The sequence below is a fragment of the Poecile atricapillus genome, chromosome W (assembly GCF_030490865.1).
Source record: "Poecile atricapillus isolate bPoeAtr1 chromosome W, bPoeAtr1.hap1, whole genome shotgun sequence".
Taxonomy (NCBI): Eukaryota; Metazoa; Chordata; class Aves; order Passeriformes; family Paridae; genus Poecile; species Poecile atricapillus.
This window is the reverse complement of record NC_081288.1, coordinates 68988861-69008589: the sequence shown is the minus strand read 5'-3', so window position 1 is coordinate 69008589 and position 19729 is coordinate 68988861.

The window sequence follows — 19729 nt, the reverse complement described above, 5'->3', positions numbered from 1 at the left end:
CCATTCTCCTTCAGGAACTTACCAAGCCAAACTGTATGCCATGTCCTGTACTATGTCCAACAATGGCTCCTGCACAGAAGGGTCTACGACATAAATATCTCTCTGGACTATACCTCCTCATGGTACCTTTAACGCCTGCCCTATTACATTGTCACTATATCTTTTACTTGCCAAGGAAAGGCACTCAGAGTCACTTGGCCTTGCCTTGCCTTTGATGCTGTGGCTAGTCTACTCTTGTTTTGCTTGCTTGCTTATGTGTGCCTTGCCTGGCAAGACCTAGAAAGACCTTCCTTGCTTTGCTTTGCCTTGCCTACCGCTCTTTGCAATGCAAACCAAGTGTAGGAGCAATTGTAGGCGAGTCAAGGGAGAAGCTGACAAGGCTGGAGCCATGAGGGGCAAGCAAATGGAGTGGTAGGTGAGAGAAGGCCCAGAACTTCTAGGCAAGGATGGGCATAGGAAGGCCAGGCAGAAAAAGGAAGGCCTAGGCAAGGCTAGGTTTCCCTGGAGGAAAGCAGTCAAGTGTGGGCAGGTCAAGTGTGGGCGTAGGCACTGGAGGGAGTGCAAGGCTAGGGAGGCAAGGCAGGGCAAGGCAAGGAAACTTTTGGGTCACCAAGGCAAGACAAATGAGAGGTACATTCAAAGACTGCTGGTACACAAAAGGGGCTAGGACAGACTTCTCTGGCTGGCCTTGATCTCACATGGGCCATCTCTAATCTGCACCTAAAACACTTGGATTACCTGCTTTCCTTGGTATACAAAAGAACTGTCATTCTGGTCCTGAAGCGCAAAGGTGAAATGTGAATTTTATGTCCAAAATTCAAGACATGTAAGGATAGGTGCCAGAAGCAAGCTGCCAGGACAGATGGGTGTGCTTGCACGTGACCTCTTTTGGGCTTCCTCTCACATGCTCCTGAAACGCTGGAGGTACGTGAAAGCCTTGAGAGTCCTAGGAGAAGCAGGCAGGGCAAGGCAAGATGAAGAAATTCCGCAAAAAGAGGGGTATTGAATTCCAGGTGGGGGACGAGTGAGCAAGGGAATGCAAGGCAAGGGAGAGGAGAGGTTCAAAGGTAACGCCAAGAAAAGTGGTGGCTTTGCCAGGCAAGACAAAGGAGAGGCAAGCAAGGCAATGAGAGTCCTAGAAGGAGAAGGAAATGAAAGATTGGAGCTGGACAAAGGGGAAGGGAAACTGGACAAAGTGGCAAGGGGGATGGGTGGTGCAAGGCACTAGACTGGTAGGAAGGGCAAGGGAAAGACATGGATGGGTCAGGAAGGAAGAGGAAAACAATGGCCAGGAATGACAAAGAAATGCAAGGTTGGATAGGAAAGGAAAGGCAAGGCAATGTAGGGAAGGGGTAGGCCAGACAATGGGTGTCTTAAGAGGAAAAGTATGCATAGCAAGGCCAAGAGAAAAGCGGTAAAGAAGTTAGCGTGGGGGATAGGTGAGTGTAGCTGAGAAAGAAAGAAAGAAAGAAAGAAAGTGCCTCATTCCAGTTTGTATGTATGTATGTGTGTGTGAAGTTTGCAGGATGTAAAGCAGAGACTTGATGGTGGAGTGAAAGGATGCTTTTGAATACACGTGGCAAGGTCCAAGCAAACTATTTGTCTTGGCACATCTGTGTCCCATAAACTTCTTAGTTTAGATTCAGACTGTAAGCGGGACAGAGAACACCCCTAAAATTACAGCTGAGCAAGAAAGCAGGTCGCATCAGCATGTTTTAAAGGAAGCAGTTTTTTTGTGTGAGAAGAAAATGGACATATGAGACTCCGGCAGTATCGACGTTCAGCTTAGAAGCAAAGTGCAATGATTCCGTACAAACTCTGAAAATGAAACGCGGCAATAAAAAGGCAATGGGACATGTCAGCGAAAGCTTTGTGGCCAAGCAGGGTGAGATGTTTGAAGCAGAACCACAGTTTGGTTTCACTAAGGATCCATCATGGTGGATTGCAAACATGTGCCAAGACAACACATATTCTGCAGCTGTTGCAGCTCTCCGCAGAAACACTAGCGCTTTCCCTTAGACTCTAAAATGCAGAGAAATGGCCTGCGCAGCGCAGAAGCTATTTGTGCTGCTTGTACACCTCTTCCAACCCTTCAGTGGAAACTATTGCGCCTGCCTTTAGACTCTGAGATCCAGAGAACACAATGGTAGAGGCAGTGGAGAATGGAAGGAGAGAGTGAAGTTTGATGAGTGAGTTTGATGTGACTTATGTGGAGCACGCAGAAAATGTAGCCCCGTACTGGTTTTTACACCTGGGGCCTATTTCTGTAAGACATTTCAGGTGGACATTTTTGATCAAGAAGTCAGAGTGAAAAAATTGACAGCGGGTCTCTATAGGAAAGAACAAGCAGCAAGGCGTCGTGTGCCATTTAAATGCTGCTATAAGAAGGGCGTACTTTAGCAGCATCTCTCTTGACACTTCTATCTGTGTAATCTCTAGCTGCTTGGACACAGCAACACTGAAAATAATTGTACTGCAAATACCAAGTTACACAGGGAAAAAGGGTAGGTCAGCAAATGCCTTCTGTCCTGGCACATCTCTCAGTCAGAACTCCAGCTGAAAAATTTTGCTGTAATGATGGACTTTGCCACCTGGAGAGAATTTATATAGTTGGGAAGAAGCATTCAAAGCCCTAGTGCATTTCGTCTATTTTACGGACTGCAAGGGCACTATAAAGGCCAGCACTAGCTTTTTGTTGGACTTTTTCTTTTTGAGTAGCTGCTGGACGTTTTGAAGCGGTTTGGGATCTGCTAGAGTGCAAGGTAATACATAGAGTTTGAGGAAAGTGATATACACATTTTATATCTCCAGGGAGGTGGATGCAGTTCAGTGTGTGCGAGTTACATGTTGAGCAGCTGATCACACAGAAAAGAAGAGGCTGCGCTGCAATTGCCTTTTCATTTGCAGCTTATAAACTGCACAGCCCACAATGAAACAATTCCACTTCCTTCTGTGCTACATACAGGATCACATTCTCTCAGTCTCTAAGAGCCAGGACCCCCAGCGGAGCTCTTCCCTGCGCTGCTCCTACACCAATGAGGCCGGAGCCGCAAACAGCTTGGCTTTTTCCCTGGCACCGGCTGCCAGCGCTCATCAAAATAACCACACGATGGCGCTGTCGACTAACAAAAGAAGGAAACGCACCGAGGCCAGCTCCAAAGGACAGAGCCGAGTTGGAAACGTCCCTGCTCTCAAATTAACTGTGCCAGGAAAAAAAGACTGCTGATCTTCCCCCTCCAAGTGTGCAAACACTTTTGCACCACACTCAAAGGGCAACACGAAATCCTCTGCCCTAACAAACATTTTCACTCTCGCAGAGTCCGGTAACAAACTCAAAGACATCCGCTCAACAAATGTGCCAGCGGAGAGAGAAAGTTCTTTGCTGCCTACAATTTCAACTTCACCCATCAAACAATGAACACACACCCTGCTATTGGCACTTTTCTTTTCAGCTCTACGCTCCTAAGCTTTCAGTCTCAGAGTCAAGATCCAAGCAGCATGGCAACAGGGACTACTCACACACTAAAGCTACAAGGACAAAAAGCTCAACAACTTGGTGTCTAGATTCCCACTGTCAGTTCAACAGCTCTAACCCACAGGGAAACCTCTTGGGAAAAACCTTTAAATTCACTGAGACCACCCAAAGTGCCCATCCAAACTTAATTTCTTTGCCAAAGAGAAGAACAAGAAGCTCATTTCAAGAGAAATGGCATCCCCTCCTCTAAAATCCAAAACATCCAGTGACTGATCCCATACAATGGTGTCAGAACACTCTTACTAGAGGCAGACAGCCTTCCAAAGATGGATACTGACTCAATGACTGTACAAATTGAGGGAGTGCTTCCAAATATGCCGGCACAAGAAGCTGCTGTCGTCCTTGAGCTGCGCGACACAGCTTCTTATCTGCACCTCCAACTCTGGGGCTACGTGCTTTCCTTCCCATGAGAAAGCATTGCCATTCTCCTTCAGGAACTTACCAAGCCAAACTGTATGCCATGTCCTGTACTATGTCCAACAATGGCTCCTGCACAGAAGGGTCTACGACATAAATATCTCTCTGGACTATACCTCCTCATGGTACCTTTAACGCCTGCCCTATTACATTGTCACTATATCTTTTACTTGCCAAGGAAAGGCACTCAGAATCACTTGGCCTTGCCTTTAATGCTGTGGCTAGTCTACTCTTGTTTTGCTTGCTTCTTATGTGTGCCTTGCCTGGCAAGACCTAGAAAGACCTTCCTTGCTTTGCTTTGCCTTGCCTACCGCTCTTTGCAATGCAAACCAAGTGTAGGCGCAATTGTTGGCGAGTCAAGGGAGAAACTGACAAGGCTGGAGCCATGAGGGGCAAGCAAATGGAGTGGTAGGTGAGAGAAGGCCCAGAACTTCTAGGCAAGGATGGGCATAGGAAGGCCAGGCAGAAACAGGAAGGCCTAGGCAAGGCTAGGTTTCCCTGGAGGAAAGCAGTCAAGTGTGGGCAGGTCAAGTGTGGGCGTAGGCACTGGAGGGAGTGCAAGGCTAGGGAGGCAAGGCAGGGCAAGGCAAGGAAACTTTGGGGTCACCAAGGCAAGACAAATGAGAGGTACATTCAAAGACTGCTGGTACACAAAAGGGGCTAGGACAGACTTCTCTGTCTGGCCTTGTTCTCATATGGGCCATCTCTAATCTGCACCTAATACACTTGGATTACCTGCTTTCCTTGGTATACAAAAGAACTGTCATTCTGGTCCTGAAGCGCAAAGGTGAAATGTGAATTTTATGTCCAAAATTCAAGACATGTAAGGATAGGTGCCAGAAGCAAGCTGCCAGGACAGATGGGTGTGCTTGCACGTGACCTCTTTTGGGCTTCCTCTCACATGCTCCTGAAACGCTGGAGGTACGTGAAAGCCTTGAGAGTCCTAGGAGAAGCAGGCAGGGCAAGGCAAGATGAAGAAATTCCGCAAAAAGAGGGGTATTGAATTCCAGGTGGGGGACGAGTGAGCAAGGGAATGCAAGGCAAGGGAGAGGAGAGGTTCAAAGGTAACGCCAAGAAAAGTGGTGGCTTTGCCAGGCAAGACAAAGGAGAGGGAAGCAAGGCAATGAGAGTCCTAGAAGGAGAAGGAAATGAAAGATTGGAGCTGGACAAAGGGGAAGGGAAACTGGACAAAGTGGCAAGGGGGATGGGTGGTGCAAGGCACTGGACTGGTAGGAAGGGCAAGGGAAAGACATGGATGGGTCAGGAAGGAAGAGGAAAACAATGGCCAGGAATGACAAAGAAATGCAAGGTTGGATAGGAAAGGAAAGGCAAGGCAATGTAGGGAAGGGGTAGGCCAGCCAATGGGTGTCTTAAGAGGAAAAGTATGCATAGCAAGGCCAAGAGAAAAGCGGTAAAGAAGTTAGCGTGGGGGATAGGTGAGTGTAGCTGAGAAAGAAAGAAAATGCCTCATTCCAGTTTGTATGTATGTATGTGTGTGTGAAGTTTGCAGGATGTAAAGCAGAAGAAAGCAGTGACTTGATGGTGAAGTGAATGGATGCTTTTGAATACACGTGGCAAGGTCCAAGCAAACTATTTGTCTTGGCACATCTGTGTCCCATAAACTTCTTAGTTTAGATTCAGACTGTAAGCGGGACAGAGAACACCCCTAAAATTACAGCTGAGCAAGAAAGCAGGTCGCATCAGCATGTTTTAAAGGAAGCAGTTTTTTTGTGTGAGAAGAAAATGGACATATGAGACTCCAGCAGTATCGACGTTCAGCTTAGAAGCAAAGTGCAATGATTCCGTACAAACTCTGAAAATGAAACGCAGCAATAAAAAGGCAATGGGACATGTCAGCGAAAGCTTTGTGGCCAAGCAGGGTGAGATGTTTGAAGCAGAACCACAGTTTGGTTTCACTAAGGATCCATCATGGTGGATTGCAAACATGTGCCAAGACAACACATATTCTGCAGCTGTTGCAGCTCTCCGCAGGAACACTAGCGCTTTCCCTTAGACTCTAAAATGCAGAGAAATGGCCTGCGCAGCGCAGAAGCTATTTGTGCTGCTTGTACACCTCTTCCAACCCCTCAGTGGAAACTATTGCGCCTGCCTTTAGACTCTGAGATCCAGAGAACACAATGGTAGAGGCAGTGGAGAATGGAAGGAGAGAGTGAAGTTTGATGAGTGAGTTTGATGTGACTTATGTGGAGCACGCAGAAAATGTAGCCCCGTACTGGTTTTTACACCTGGAGCCTATTTCTGTAAGACATTTCAGGTGGACATTTTTGATCAAGAAGCCAGAGTGAAAAAATTGACAGCAGGTCTCTCTGGGAAAGAAAAAGCAGCAAGGCGTCGTGTGCCATTTAAATGCTGCTATAAGAAGGGCATACTTTAGCAGCATCTCTCTTGACACTTCTATCTGTGTAATCTCTAGCTGCTTGGACACAGTGACACTGAAAATAATTGTACTGCAAATACCAAGTTACACAGGGAAAAAGGGTAGGTCAGCAAATGCCTTCTGTCCTGGCACATCTCTCAGTCAGAACTCCAGCTGAAAAATTTTGCTGTAATGATGGACTTTGCCACTTGGAGAGAATTTATATAGTTGGGAAGAAACATTCAAAGCCCTAGTACATTTCGTCTATTTTACGGACTGCAAAGGCACTATGAAGGCCAGCCCTAGCTTTTTGTTGGACTTTTTCTTTTTGAGTAGCTGCTGGACGTTTTAAAGCGGTTTGGGATCTGCTAGAGTGCAAGGTAATACATAGAGTTTGAGGAAAGTGATATACACATTTTATATCTCCAGGGAGGTGGATGCAGTTCAGTGTGTGCGAGTTACATGTTGAGCAGCTGATCACACAGAAAAGAAGAGGCTGCGCTGCAATTGCCTTTTCATTTGCAGCTTATAAACTGCACAGCCCACAATGAAACAATTCCACTTCCTTCTGTGCTACATACAGGATCACATTCTCTCAGTCTCTAAGAGCCAGGACCCCCAGCGGAGCTCTTCCCTGCGCTGCTCCTACACCAATGAGGCCGGAGCCGCAAACAGCTTGGCTTTTTCCCTGGCACCGGCTGCCAGCGCTCATCAAAATAACCACACGATGGCGCTGTCGACTAACAAAAGAAGGAAACGCACCGAGGCCAGCTCCAAAGGACAGAGCCGAGTTGGAAACGTCCCTGCTCTCAAATTAACTGTGCCAGGAAAAAAAGACTTTGCTGATCTTCCCCCTCCAAGTGTGCAAACATTTTTGCACCACACTCAAAGGGCAACACAAAATCCTCTGCCCTAACAAACATTTTCACTCTCGCAGAGTCCGGTAACAAACTCAAAGACATCCGCTCAACAAATGTGCCAGCTGAGAGAGAAAGTTCTTTGCTGCCTACAATTTCAACTTCACCCATCAAACAATGAACACACACCCTGCTACTAGCACTTTTCTTTTCTGCTCTACGCTCCTAAGCTTTCAGTCTCAGAGTCAAGATCCAAGCAGCATGGCAACAGGGACTACTCACACACTAAAGCTACAAGGACAAAAAGCTCAACAACTTGCTGTCTAGATTCCCACTGTCAGTTCAACAGCTCTAACCCACAGGGAAACCTCTTGGGAAAAACCTTTAAATTCACTGAGACCACCCAAAGTGCCCATCCAAACTTAATTTCTTTGCCAAAGCGAATAACAAGAAGCTCATTTCAGGAGAAATGGCATCCCCTCCTCCAAAATCCAAAACATCCAGTGACTGATCCCATACAATGGTGTCAGAACACTCTTACTAGAGGCAGACAGCCTTCCTAAGATGGATACTGACTCAATGACTGTACAAATTGAGGGAGTGCTTCCAAATATGCCGGCACAAGAAGCTGCTGTCGTCCTTGAGCTGCGCGACACAGCTTCTTATCTGCACCTCCAACTCTGGGGCTACGTGCTTTCCTTCCCATGAGAAAGCATTGCCATTCTCCTTCAAGAACTTACCAAGCTAAACTGTATGCCATGTCCTGTACTATGTCCAACAATGGCTCCTGCACAGAAGGGTCTACGACATGAATATCTTGCTGGACTATACCTCCTCATGGTACCTTTAACGCCTGCCCTATTACATTGTCACTATATCTTTTACTTGCCAAGGAAAGGCACTCAGAGTCACTTGGCCTTGCCTTGCCTTTGATGCTGTGGCTAGTCTACTCTTGTTTTGCTTGCTTGCTTGCTTATGTGTGCCTTGCCTGGCAAGACCTAGAAAGACCTTCCTTGCTTTGCTTTGCCTTGCCTACCGCTCTTTGCAATGCAAACCAAGTGTAGGCGCAATTGTTGGCGAGTCAAGGGAGAAACTGACAAGGCTGGAGCCATGAGGGGCAAGCAAATGGAGTGGTAGGTGAGAGAAGGCCCAGAACTTCTAGGCAAGGATGGGCATAGGAAGGCCAGGCAGAAACAGGAAGGCCTAGGCAAGGCTAGGTTTCCCTGGAGGAAAGCAGTCAAGTGTGGGCAGGTCAAGTGTGGGCGTAGGCACTGGAGGGAGTGCAAGGCTAGGGAGGCAAGGCAGGGCAAGGCAAGGAAACTTTGGGGTCACCAAGGCAAGACAAATGAGAGGTACATTCAAAGACTGCTGGTACACAAAAGGGGCTAGGACAGACTTCTCTGTCTGGCCTTGTTCTCATATGGGCCATCTCTAATCTGCACCTAATACACTTGGATTACCTGCTTTCCTTGGTATACAAAAGAACTGTCATTCTGGTCCTGAAGCACAAAGGTGAAATGTGAATTTTATGTCCAAAATTCAAGACATGTAAGGATAGGTGCCAGAAGCAAGCTGCCAGGACAGATGGGTGTGCTTGCACGTGACCTCTTTTGGGCTTCCTCTCACATGCTCCTGAAACGCTGGAGGTACGTGAAAGCCTTGAGAGTCCTAGGAGAAGCAGGCAGGGCAAGGCAAGATGAAGAAATTCCGCAAAAAGAGGGGTATTGAATTCCAGGTGGGGGACGAGTGAGCAAGGGAATGCAAGGCAAGGGAGAGGAGAGGTTCAAAGGTAACGCCAAGAAAAGTGGTGGCTTTGCCAGGCAAGACAAAGGAGAGGGAAGCAAGGCAATGAGAGTCCTAGAAGGAGAAGGAAATGAAAGATTGGAGCTGGACAAAGGGGAAGGGAAACTGGACAAAGTGGCAAGGGGGATGGGTGGTGCAAGGCACTGGACTGGTAGGAAGGGCAAGGGAAAGACATGGATGGGTCAGGAAGGAAGAGGAAAACAATGGCCAGGAATGACAAAGAAATGCAAGGTTGGATAGGAAAGGAAAGGCAAGGCAATGTAGGGAAGGGGTAGGCCAGACAATGGGTGTCTTAAGAGGAAAAGTATGCATAGCAAGGCCAAGAGAAAAGCGGTAAAGAAGTTAGCGTGGGGGATAGGTGAGTGTAGCTGAGAAAGAAAGAAAATGCCTCATTCCAGTTTGTATGTATGTATGTGTGTGTGAAGTTTGCAGGATGTAAAGCAGAAGAAAGCAGTGACTTGATGGTGAAGTGAATGGATGCTTTTGAATACACGTGGCAAGGTCCAAGCAAACTATTTGTCTTGGCACATCTGTGTCCCATAAACTTCTTAGTTTAGATTCAGACTGTAAGCGGGACAGAGAACACCCCTAAAATTACAGCTGAGCAAGAAAGCAGGTCGCATCAGCATGTTTTAAAGGAAGCAGTTTTTTTGTGTGAGAAGAAAATGGACATATGAGACTCCAGCAGTATCGACGTTCAGCTTAGAAGCAAAGTGCAATGATTCCGTACAAACTCTGAAAATGAAACGCAGCAATAAAAAGGCAATGGGACATGTCAGCGAAAGCTTTGTGGCCAAGCAGGGTGAGATGTTTGAAGCAGAACCACAGTTTGGTTTCACTAAGGATCCATCATGGTGGATTGCAAACATGTGCCAAGACAACACATATTCTGCAGCTGTTGCAGCTCTCCGCAGGAACACTAGCGCTTTCCCTTAGACTCTAAAATGCAGAGAAATGGCCTGCGCAGCGCAGAAGCTATTTGTGCTGCTTGTACACCTCTTCCAACCCCTCAGTGGAAGCTATTACGCCTGCCTTTAGACTGTGAGATCCAGAGAACACAATGGTAGAGGCAGTGGAGAATGGAAGGAGAGAGTGAAGTTTGATGAGTGAGTTTGATGTGACTTATGTGGAGCACGCAGAAAATGTAGCCCCGTACTGGTTTTTACACCTGGAGCCTATTTCTGTAAGACATTTCAGGTGGACATTTTTGATCAAGAAGCCAGAGTGAAAAAATTGACAGCAGGTCTCTCTGGGAAAGAAAAAGCAGCAAGGCGTCGTGTGCCATTTAAATGCTGCTATAAGAAGGGCATACTTTAGCAGCATCTCTCTTGACACTTCTATCTGTGTAATCTCTAGCTGCTTGGACACAGCGACACTGAAAATAATTGTACTGCAAATACCAAGTTACACAGGGAAAAAGGGTAGGTCAGCAAATGCCTTCTGTCCTGGCACATCTCTCAGTCAGAACTCCAGCTGAAAAATTTTGCTGTAATGATGGACTTTGCCACTTGGAGAGAATTTATATAGTTGGGAAGAAGCATTCAAAGCCCTAGTGCATTTCGACTATTTTACGGACTGCAAAGGCACTCTAAAGGCCAGCACTAGCTTTTTGTTGGACTTTTTCTTTTTGAGTAGCTGCTGGACGTTTTGAAGCGGTTTGGGATCTGCTAGAGTACAAGGTAATACATAGAGTTTGAGGAAAGTGATATACACATTTTATATCTCCAGGGAGGTGGATGCAGTTCAGTGTGTGCGAGTTACATGTTGAGCAGCTGATCACACAGAAAAGAAGAGGCTGCGCTGCAATTGCCTTTTCATTTGCAGCTTATAAACTGCACAGCCCACAATGAAACAATTCCACTTCCTTCTGTGCTACATACAGGATCACATTCTCTCAGTCTCTAAGAGCCAGGACCCCCAGCGGAGCTCTTCCCTGCGCTGCTCCTACACCAATGAGGCCGGAGCCGCAAACAGCTTGGCTTTTTCCCTGGCACCGTCTGCCAGCGCTCATCAAAATAACCACACGATGGCGCTGTCGACTAACAAAAGAAGGAAACGCACCGAGGCCAGCTCCAAAGGACAGAGCCGAGTTGGAAACGTCCCTGCTCTCAAATTAACTGTGCCAGGAAAAAAAGACTTTGCTGATCTTCCCCCTCCAAGTGTGCAAACATTTTTGCACCACACTCAAAGGGCAACACAAAATCCTCTGCCCTAACAAACATTTTCACTCTCGCAGAGTCCGGTAACAAACTCAAAGACATCCGCTCAACAAATGTGCCAGCTGAGAGAGAAAGTTCTTTGCTGCCTACAATTTCAACTTCACCCATCAAACAATGAACACACACCCTGCTATTAGCACTTTTCTTTTCTGCTCTACGCTCCTAAGCTTTCAGTCTCAGAGTCAAGATCCAAGCAGCATGGCAACAGGGACTACTCACACACTAAAGCTACAAGGACAAAAAGCTCAACAACTTGGTGTCTAGATTCCCACTGTCAGTTCAACAGCTCTAACCCACAGGGAAACCTCTTGGGAAAAACCTTTAAATTCACTGAGACCACCCAAAGTGCCCATCCAAACTTAATTTCTTTGCCAAAGCGAATAACAAGAAGCTCATTTCAGGAGAAATGGAGTCCCCTCCTCCAAAATCCAAAACATCCAGTGACTGATCCCATACAATGGTGTCAGAACACTCTTACTAGAGGCAGACAGCCTTCCAAAGATGGATACTGACTCAATGACTGTACAAATTGAGGGAGTGCTTCCAAATATGCCGGCACAAGAAGCTGCTGTCGTCCTTGAGCTGCGCGACACAGCTTCTTATCTGCACCTCCAACTCTGGGGCTACGTGCTTTCCTTCCCATGAGAAAGCATTGCCATTCTCCTTCAGGAACTTACCAAGCCAAACTGTACGCCATGTCCTGTACTATGTCCAACAATGGCTCCTGCACAGAAGGGTCTACGACATAAATATCTTGCTGGACTATACCTCCTCATGGTACTTTTAACGCCTGCCCTATTACATTGTCACTATATCTTTTACTTGCCAAGGAAAGGCAATCAGAGTCATTTGGCCTTGCCTTGCCTTTGATGCTGTGGCTAGTCTACTCTTGTTTTGCTTGCTTGCTTATGTGTGCCTTGCCTGGCAAGACCTAGAAAGACCTTCCTTGCTTTGCTTTGCCTTGCCTACCGCTCTTTGCAATGCAAACCAAGTGTAGGCGCAATTGTAGGCGAGTCAAGGGAGAAACTGACAAGGCTGGAGCCATGAGGGGCAAGCAAATGGAGTGGTAGGTGAGAGAAGGCCCAGAACTTCTAGGCAAGGATGGGCATAGGAAGGCCAGGCAGAAACTGGAAGGCCTAGGCAAGGCTAGGTTTCCCTGGAGGAAAGCAGTCAAGTGTGGGCAGGTCAAGTGTGGGCGTAGGCACTGGAGGGAGTGCAAGGCTAGGGAGGCAAGGCAGGGCAAGGCAAGGAAACTTTTGGGTCACCAAGGCAAGACAAATGAGAGGTACATTCAAAGACTGCTGGTACACAAAAGGGGCTAGGACAGACTTCTCTGTCTGGCCTTGATCTCATATGGGCCATCTCTAATCTGCACCTAATACACTTGGATTACCTGCTTTCCTTGGTATACAAAAGAACTGTCATTCTGGTCCTGAAGCGCAAAGGTGAAATGTGAATTTTATGTCCAAAATTCAAGACATGTAAGGATAGGTGCCAGAAGCAAGCTGCCAGGACAGATGGGTGTGCTTGCACGTGACCTCTTTTGGGCTTCCTCTCACATGCTCCTGAAACGCTGGAGGTACGTGAAAGCCTTGAGAGTCCTAGGAGAAGCAGGCAGGGCAAGGCAAGATGAAGAAATTCCGCAAAAAGAGGGGTATTGAATTCCAGGTGGGGGACGAGTGAGCAAGGGAATGCAAGGCAAGGGAGAGGAGAGGTTCAAAGGTAACGCCAAGAAAAGTGGTGGCTTTGCCAGGCAAGACAAAGGAGAGGCAAGCAAGGCAATGAGAGTCCTAGAAGGAGAAGGAAATGAAAGATTGGAGCTGGACAAAGGGGAAGGGAAACTGGACAAAGTGGCAAGGGGGATGGGTGGTGCAAGGCACTGGACTGGTAGGAAGGGCAAGGGAAAGACATGGATGGGTCAGGGAGGAAGAGGAAAACAATGGCCAGGAATGACAAAGAAATGCAAGGTTGGATAGGAAAGGGAAGGCAAGGCAATGTAGGGAAGGGGTAGGCCAGACAATGGGTGTCTTAAGAGGAAAAGTATGCATAGCAAGGCCAAGAGAAAAGCGGTAAAGAAGTTAGCGTGGGGGATAGGTGAGTGTAGCTGAGAAAGAAAGAAAATGCCTCATTCCAGTTTGTATGTATGTATGTGTGTGTGAAGTTTGCAGGATGTAAAGCAGAAGAAAGCAGTGACTTGATGGTGGAGTGAATGGATGCTTTTGAATACACGTGGCAAGGTCCAAGCAAACTATTTGTCTTGGCACATCTGTGTCCCATAAACTTCTTAGTTTAGATTCAGACTGTAAGCGGGACAGAGAACACCCCTAAAATTACAGCTGAGCAAGAAAGCAGGTCGCATCAGCATGTTTTAAAGGAAGCAGTTTTTTTGTGTGAGAAGAAAATGGACATATGAGACTCCAGCAGTATCGACGTTCAGCTTAGAAGCAAAGTGCAATGATTCCGTACAAACTCTGAAAATGAAACGCAGCAATAAAAAGGCAATGGGACATGTCAGCGAAAGCTTTGTGGCCAAGCAGGGTGAGATGTTTGAAGCAGAACCACAGTTTGGTTTCACTAAGGATCCATCATGGTGGATTGCAAACATGTGCCAAGACAACACATATTCTGCAGCTGTTGCAGCTCTCCGCAGGAACACTAGCGCTTTCCCTTAGACTCTAAAATGCAGAGAAATGGCCTGCGCAGCGCAGAAGCTATTTGTGCTGCTTGTACACCTCTTCCAACCCCTCAGTGGAAACTATTGCGCCTGCCTTTAGACTCTGAGATCCAGAGAACACAATGGTAGAGGCAGTGGAGAATGGAAGGAGAGAGTGAAGTTTGATGAGTGAGATTGATGTGACTTATGTGGAGCACGCAGAAAATGTAGCCCCGTACTGGTTTTTACACCTGGAGCCTATTTCTGTAAGACATTTCAGGTGGACATTTTTGATCAAGAAGCCAGAGTGAAAAAATTGACAGCAGGTCTCTCTGGGAAAGAAAAAGCAGCAAGGCGTCGTGTGCCATTTAAATGCTGCTATAAGAAGGGCGTACTTTAGCAGCATCTCTCTTGACACTTCTATCTGTGTAATCTCTAGCTGCTTGGACACAGCGACACTGAAAATAATTGTACTGCAAATACCAAGTTACACAGGGAAAAAGGGTAGGTCAGCAAATGCCTTCTGTCCTGGCACATCTCTCAGTCAGAACTCCAGCTGAAAAATTTTGCTGTAATGATGGACTTTGCCACTTGGAGAGAATTTATATAGTTGGGAAGAAACATTCAAAGCCCTAGTACATTTCGTCTATTTTACGGACTGCAAAGGCACTATGAAGGCCCGCCCTAGCTTTTTGTTGGACTTTTTGAGTAGCTGCTGGACGTTTTGAAGCGGTTTGGGATCTGCTAGAGTGCAAGGTAATACATAGAGTTTGAGGAAAGTGATATACACATTTTATATCTCCAGGGAGGTGGATGCAGTTCAGTGTGTGCGAGTTACATGTTGAGCAGCTGATCACACAGAAAAGAAGAGGCTGCGCTGCAATTGCCTTTTCATTTGCAGCTTATAAACTGCACAGCCCACAATGAAACAATTCCACTTCCTTCTGTGCTACATACAGGATCACATTCTCTCAGTCTCTAAGAGCCAGGACCCCCAGCGGAGCTCTTCCCTGCGCTGCTCCTACACCAATGAGGCCGGAGCCGCAAACAGCTTGGCTTTTTCCCTGGCACCGTCTGCCAGCGCTCATCAAAATAACCACACGATGGCGCTGTCGACTAACAAAAGAAGGAAACGCACCGAGGCCAGCTCCAAAGGACAGAGCCGAGTTGGAAACGTCCCTGCTCTCAAATTAACTGTGCCAGGAAAAAAAGACTTTGCTGATCTTCCCCCTCCAAGTGTGCAAACATTTTTGCACCACACTCAAAGGGCAACACAAAATCCTCTGCCCTAACAAACATTTTCACTCTCGCAGAGTCCGGTAACAAACTCAAAGACATCCGCTCAACAAATGTGCCAGCTGAGAGAGAAAGTTCTTTGCTGCCTACAATTTCAACTTCACCCATCAAACAATGAACACACACCCTGCTATTAGCACTTTTCTTTTCTGCTCTACGCTCCTAAGCTTTCAGTCTCAGAGTCAAGATCCAAGCAGCATGGCAACAGGGACTACTCACACACTAAAGCTACAAGGACAAAAAGCTCAACAACTTGGTGTCTAGATTCCCACTGTCAGTTCAACAGCTCTAACCCACAGGGAAACCTCTTGGGAAAAACCTTTAAATTCACTGAGACCACCCAAAGTGCCCATCCAAACTTAATTTCTTTGCCAAAGCGAATAACAAGAAGCTCATTTCAGGAGAAATGGAGTCCCCTCCTCCAAAATCCAAAACATCCAGTGACTGATCCCATACAATGGTGTCAGAACACTCTTACTAGAGGCAGACAGCCTTCCAAAGATGGATACTGACTCAATGACTGTACAAATTGAGGGAGTGCTTCCAAATATGCCGGCACAAGAAGCTGCTGTCGTCCTTGAGCTGCGCGACACAGCTTCTTATCTGCACCTCCAACTCTGGGGCTACGTGCTTTCCTTCCCATGAGAAAGCATTGCCATTCTCCTTCAGGAACTTACCAAGCCAAACTGTACGCCATGTCCTGTACTATGTCCAACAATGGCTCCTGCACAGAAGGGTCTACGACATAAATATCTTGCTGGACTATACCTCCTCATGGTACTTTTAACGCCTGCCCTATTACATTGTCACTATATCTTTTACTTGCCAAGGAAAGGCAATCAGAGTCATTTGGCCTTGCCTTGCCTTTGATGCTGTGGCTAGTCTACTCTTGTTTTGCTTGCTTGCTTATGTGTGCCTTGCCTGGCAAGACCTAGAAAGACCTTCCTTGCTTTGCTTTGCCTTGCCTACCGCTCTTTGCAATGCAAACCAAGTGTAGGCGCAATTGTAGGCGAGTCAAGGGAGAAACTGACAAGGCTGGAGCCATGAGGGGCAAGCAAATGGAGTGGTAGGTGAGAGAAGGCCCAGAACTTCTAGGCAAGGATGGGCATAGGAAGGCCAGGCAGAAACTGGAAGGCCTAGGCAAGGCTAGGTTTCCCTGGAGGAAAGCAGTCAAGTGTGGGCAGGTCAAGTGTGGGCGTAGGCACTGGAGGGAGTGCAAGGCTAGGGAGGCAAGGCAGGGCAAGGCAAGGAAACTTTTGGGTCACCAAGGCAAGACAAATGAGAGGTACATTCAAAGACTGCTGGTACACAAAAGGGGCTAGGACAGACTTCTCTGTCTGGCCTTGATCTCATATGGGCCATCTCTAATCTGCACCTAATACACTTGGATTACCTGCTTTCCTTGGTATACAAAAGAACTGTCATTCTGGTCCTGAAGCGCAAAGGTGAAATGTGAATTTTATGTCCAAAATTCAAGACATGTAAGGATAGGTGCCAGAAGCAAGCTGCCAGGACAGATGGGTGTGCTTGCACGTGACCTCTTTTGGGCTTCCTCTCACATGCTCCTGAAACGCTGGAGGTACGTGAAAGCCTTGAGAGTCCTAGGAGAAGCAGGCAGGGCAAGGCAAGATGAAGAAATTCCGCAAAAAGAGGGGTATTGAATTCCAGGTGGGGGACGAGTGAGCAAGGGAATGCAAGGCAAGGGAGAGGAGAGGTTCAAAGGTAACGCCAAGAAAAGTGGTGGCTTTGCCAGGCAAGACAAAGGAGAGGCAAGCAAGGCAATGAGAGTCCTAGAAGGAGAAGGAAATGAAAGATTGGAGCTGGACAAAGGGGAAGGGAAACTGGACAAAGTGGCAAGGGGGATGGGTGGTGCAAGGCACTGGACTGGTAGGAAGGGCAAGGGAAAGACATGGATGGGTCAGGGAGGAAGAGGAAAACAATGGCCAGGAATGACAAAGAAATGCAAGGTTGGATAGGAAAGGGAAGGCAAGGCAATGTAGGGAAGGGGTAGGCCAGACAATGGGTGTCTTAAGAGGAAAAGTATGCATAGCAAGGCCAAGAGAAAAGCGGTAAAGAAGTTAGCGTGGGGGATAGGTGAGTGTAGCTGAGAAAGAAAGAAAATGCCTCATTCCAGTTTGTATGTATGTATGTGTGTGTGAAGTTTGCAGGATGTAAAGCAGAAGAAAGCAGTGACTTGATGGTGGAGTGAATGGATGCTTTTGAATACACGTGGCAAGGTCCAAGCAAACTATTTGTCTTGGCACATCTGTGTCCCATAAACTTCTTAGTTTAGATTCAGACTGTAAGCGGGACAGAGAACACCCCTAAAATTACAGCTGAGCAAGAAAGCAGGTCGCATCAGCATGTTTTAAAGGAAGCAGTTTTTTTGTGTGAGAAGAAAATGGACATATGAGACTCCAGCAGTATCGACGTTCAGCTTAGAAGCAAAGTGCAATGATTCCGTACAAACTCTGAAAATGAAACGCAGCAATAAAAAGGCAATGGGACATGTCAGCGAAAGCTTTGTGGCCAAGCAGGGTGAGATGTTTGAAGCAGAACCACAGTTTGGTTTCACTAAGGATCCATCATGGTGGATTGCAAACATGTGCCAAGACAACACATATTCTGCAGCTGTTGCAGCTCTCCGCAGGAACACTAGCGCTTTCCCTTAGACTCTAAAATGCAGAGAAATGGCCTGCGCAGCGCAGAAGCTATTTGTGCTGCTTGTACACCTCTTCCAACCCCTCAGTGGAAACTATTGCGCCTGCCTTTAGACTCTGAGATCCAGAGAACACAATGGTAGAGGCAGTGGAGAATGGAAGGAGAGAGTGAAGTTTGATGAGTGAGATTGATGTGACTTATGTGGAGCACGCAGAAAATGTAGCCCCGTACTGGTTTTTACACCTGGAGCCTATTTCTGTAAGACATTTCAGGTGGACATTTTTGATCAAGAAGCCAGAGTGAAAAAATTGACAGCAGGTCTCTCTGGGAAAGAAAAAGCAGCAAGGCGTCGTGTGCCATTTAAATGCTGCTATAAGAAGGGCGTACTTTAGCAGCATCTCTCTTGACACTTCTATCTGTGTAATCTCTAGCTGCTTGGACACAGCGACACTGAAAATAATTGTACTGCAAATACCAAGTTACACAGGGAAAAAGGGTAGGTCAGCAAATGCCTTCTGTCCTGGCACATCTCTCAGTCAGAACTCCAGCTGAAAAATTTTGCTGTAATGATGGACTTTGCCACTTGGAGAGAATTTATATAGTTGGGAAGAAACATTCAAAGCCCTAGTACATTTCGTCTATTTTACGGACTGCAAAGGCACTATGAAGGCCCGCCCTAGCTTTTTGTTGGACTTTTTGAGTAGCTGCTGGACGTTTTGAAGCGGTTTGGGATCTGCTAGAGTGCAAGGTAATACATAGAGTTTGAGGAAAGTGATATACACATTTTATATCTCCAGGGAGGTGGATGCAGTTCAGTGTGTGCGAGTTACATGTTGAGCAGCTGATCACACAGAAAAGAAGAGGCTGCGCTGCAATTGCCTTTTCATTTGCAGCTTATAAACTGCACAGCCCACAATGAAACAATTCCACTTCCTTCTGTGCTACATACAGGATCACATTCTCTCAGTCTCTAAGAGCCAGGACCCCCAGCGGAGCTCTTCCCTGCGCTGCTCCTACACCAATGAGGCCGGAGCCGCAAACAGCTTGGCTTTTTCCCTGGCACCGTCTGCCAGCGCTCATCAAAATAACCACACGATGGCGCTGTCGACTAACAAAAGAAGGAAACGCACCGAGGCCAGCTCCAAAGGACAGAGCCGAGTTGGAAACGTCCCTGCTCTCAAATTAACTGTGCCAGGAAAAAAAGACTTTGCTGATCTTCCCCCTCCAAGTGTGCAAACATTTTTGCACCACACTCAAAGGGCAACACAAAATCCTCTGCCCTAACAAACATTTTCACTCTCGCAGAGTCCGGTAACAAACTCAAAGACATCCGCTCAACAAATGTGCCAGCTGAGAGAGAAAGTTCTTTGCTGCCTACAATTTCAACTTCACCCATCAAACAATGAACACACACCCTGCTATTAGCACTTTTCTTTTCTGCTCTACGCTCCTAAGCTTTCAGTCTCAGAGTCAAGATCCAAGCAGCATGGCAACAGGGACTACTCACACACTAAAGCTACAAGGACAAAAAGCTCAACAACTTGGTGTCTAGATTCCCACTGTCAGTTCAACAGCTCTAACCCACAGGGAAACCTCTTGGGAAAAACCTTTAAATTCACTGAGACCACCCAAAGTGCCCATCCAAACTTAATTTCTTTGCCAAAGCGAATAACAAGAAGCTCATTTCAGGAGAAATGGAGTCCCCTCCTCCAAAATCCAAAACATCCAGTGACTGATCCCATACAATGGTGTCAGAACACTCTTACTAGAGGCAGACAGCCTTCCAAAGATGGATACTGACTCAATGACTGTACAAATTGAGGGAGTGCTTCCAAATATGCCGGCACAAGAAGCTGCTGTCGTCCTTGAGCTGCGCGACACAGCTTCTTATCTGCACCTCCAACTCTGGGG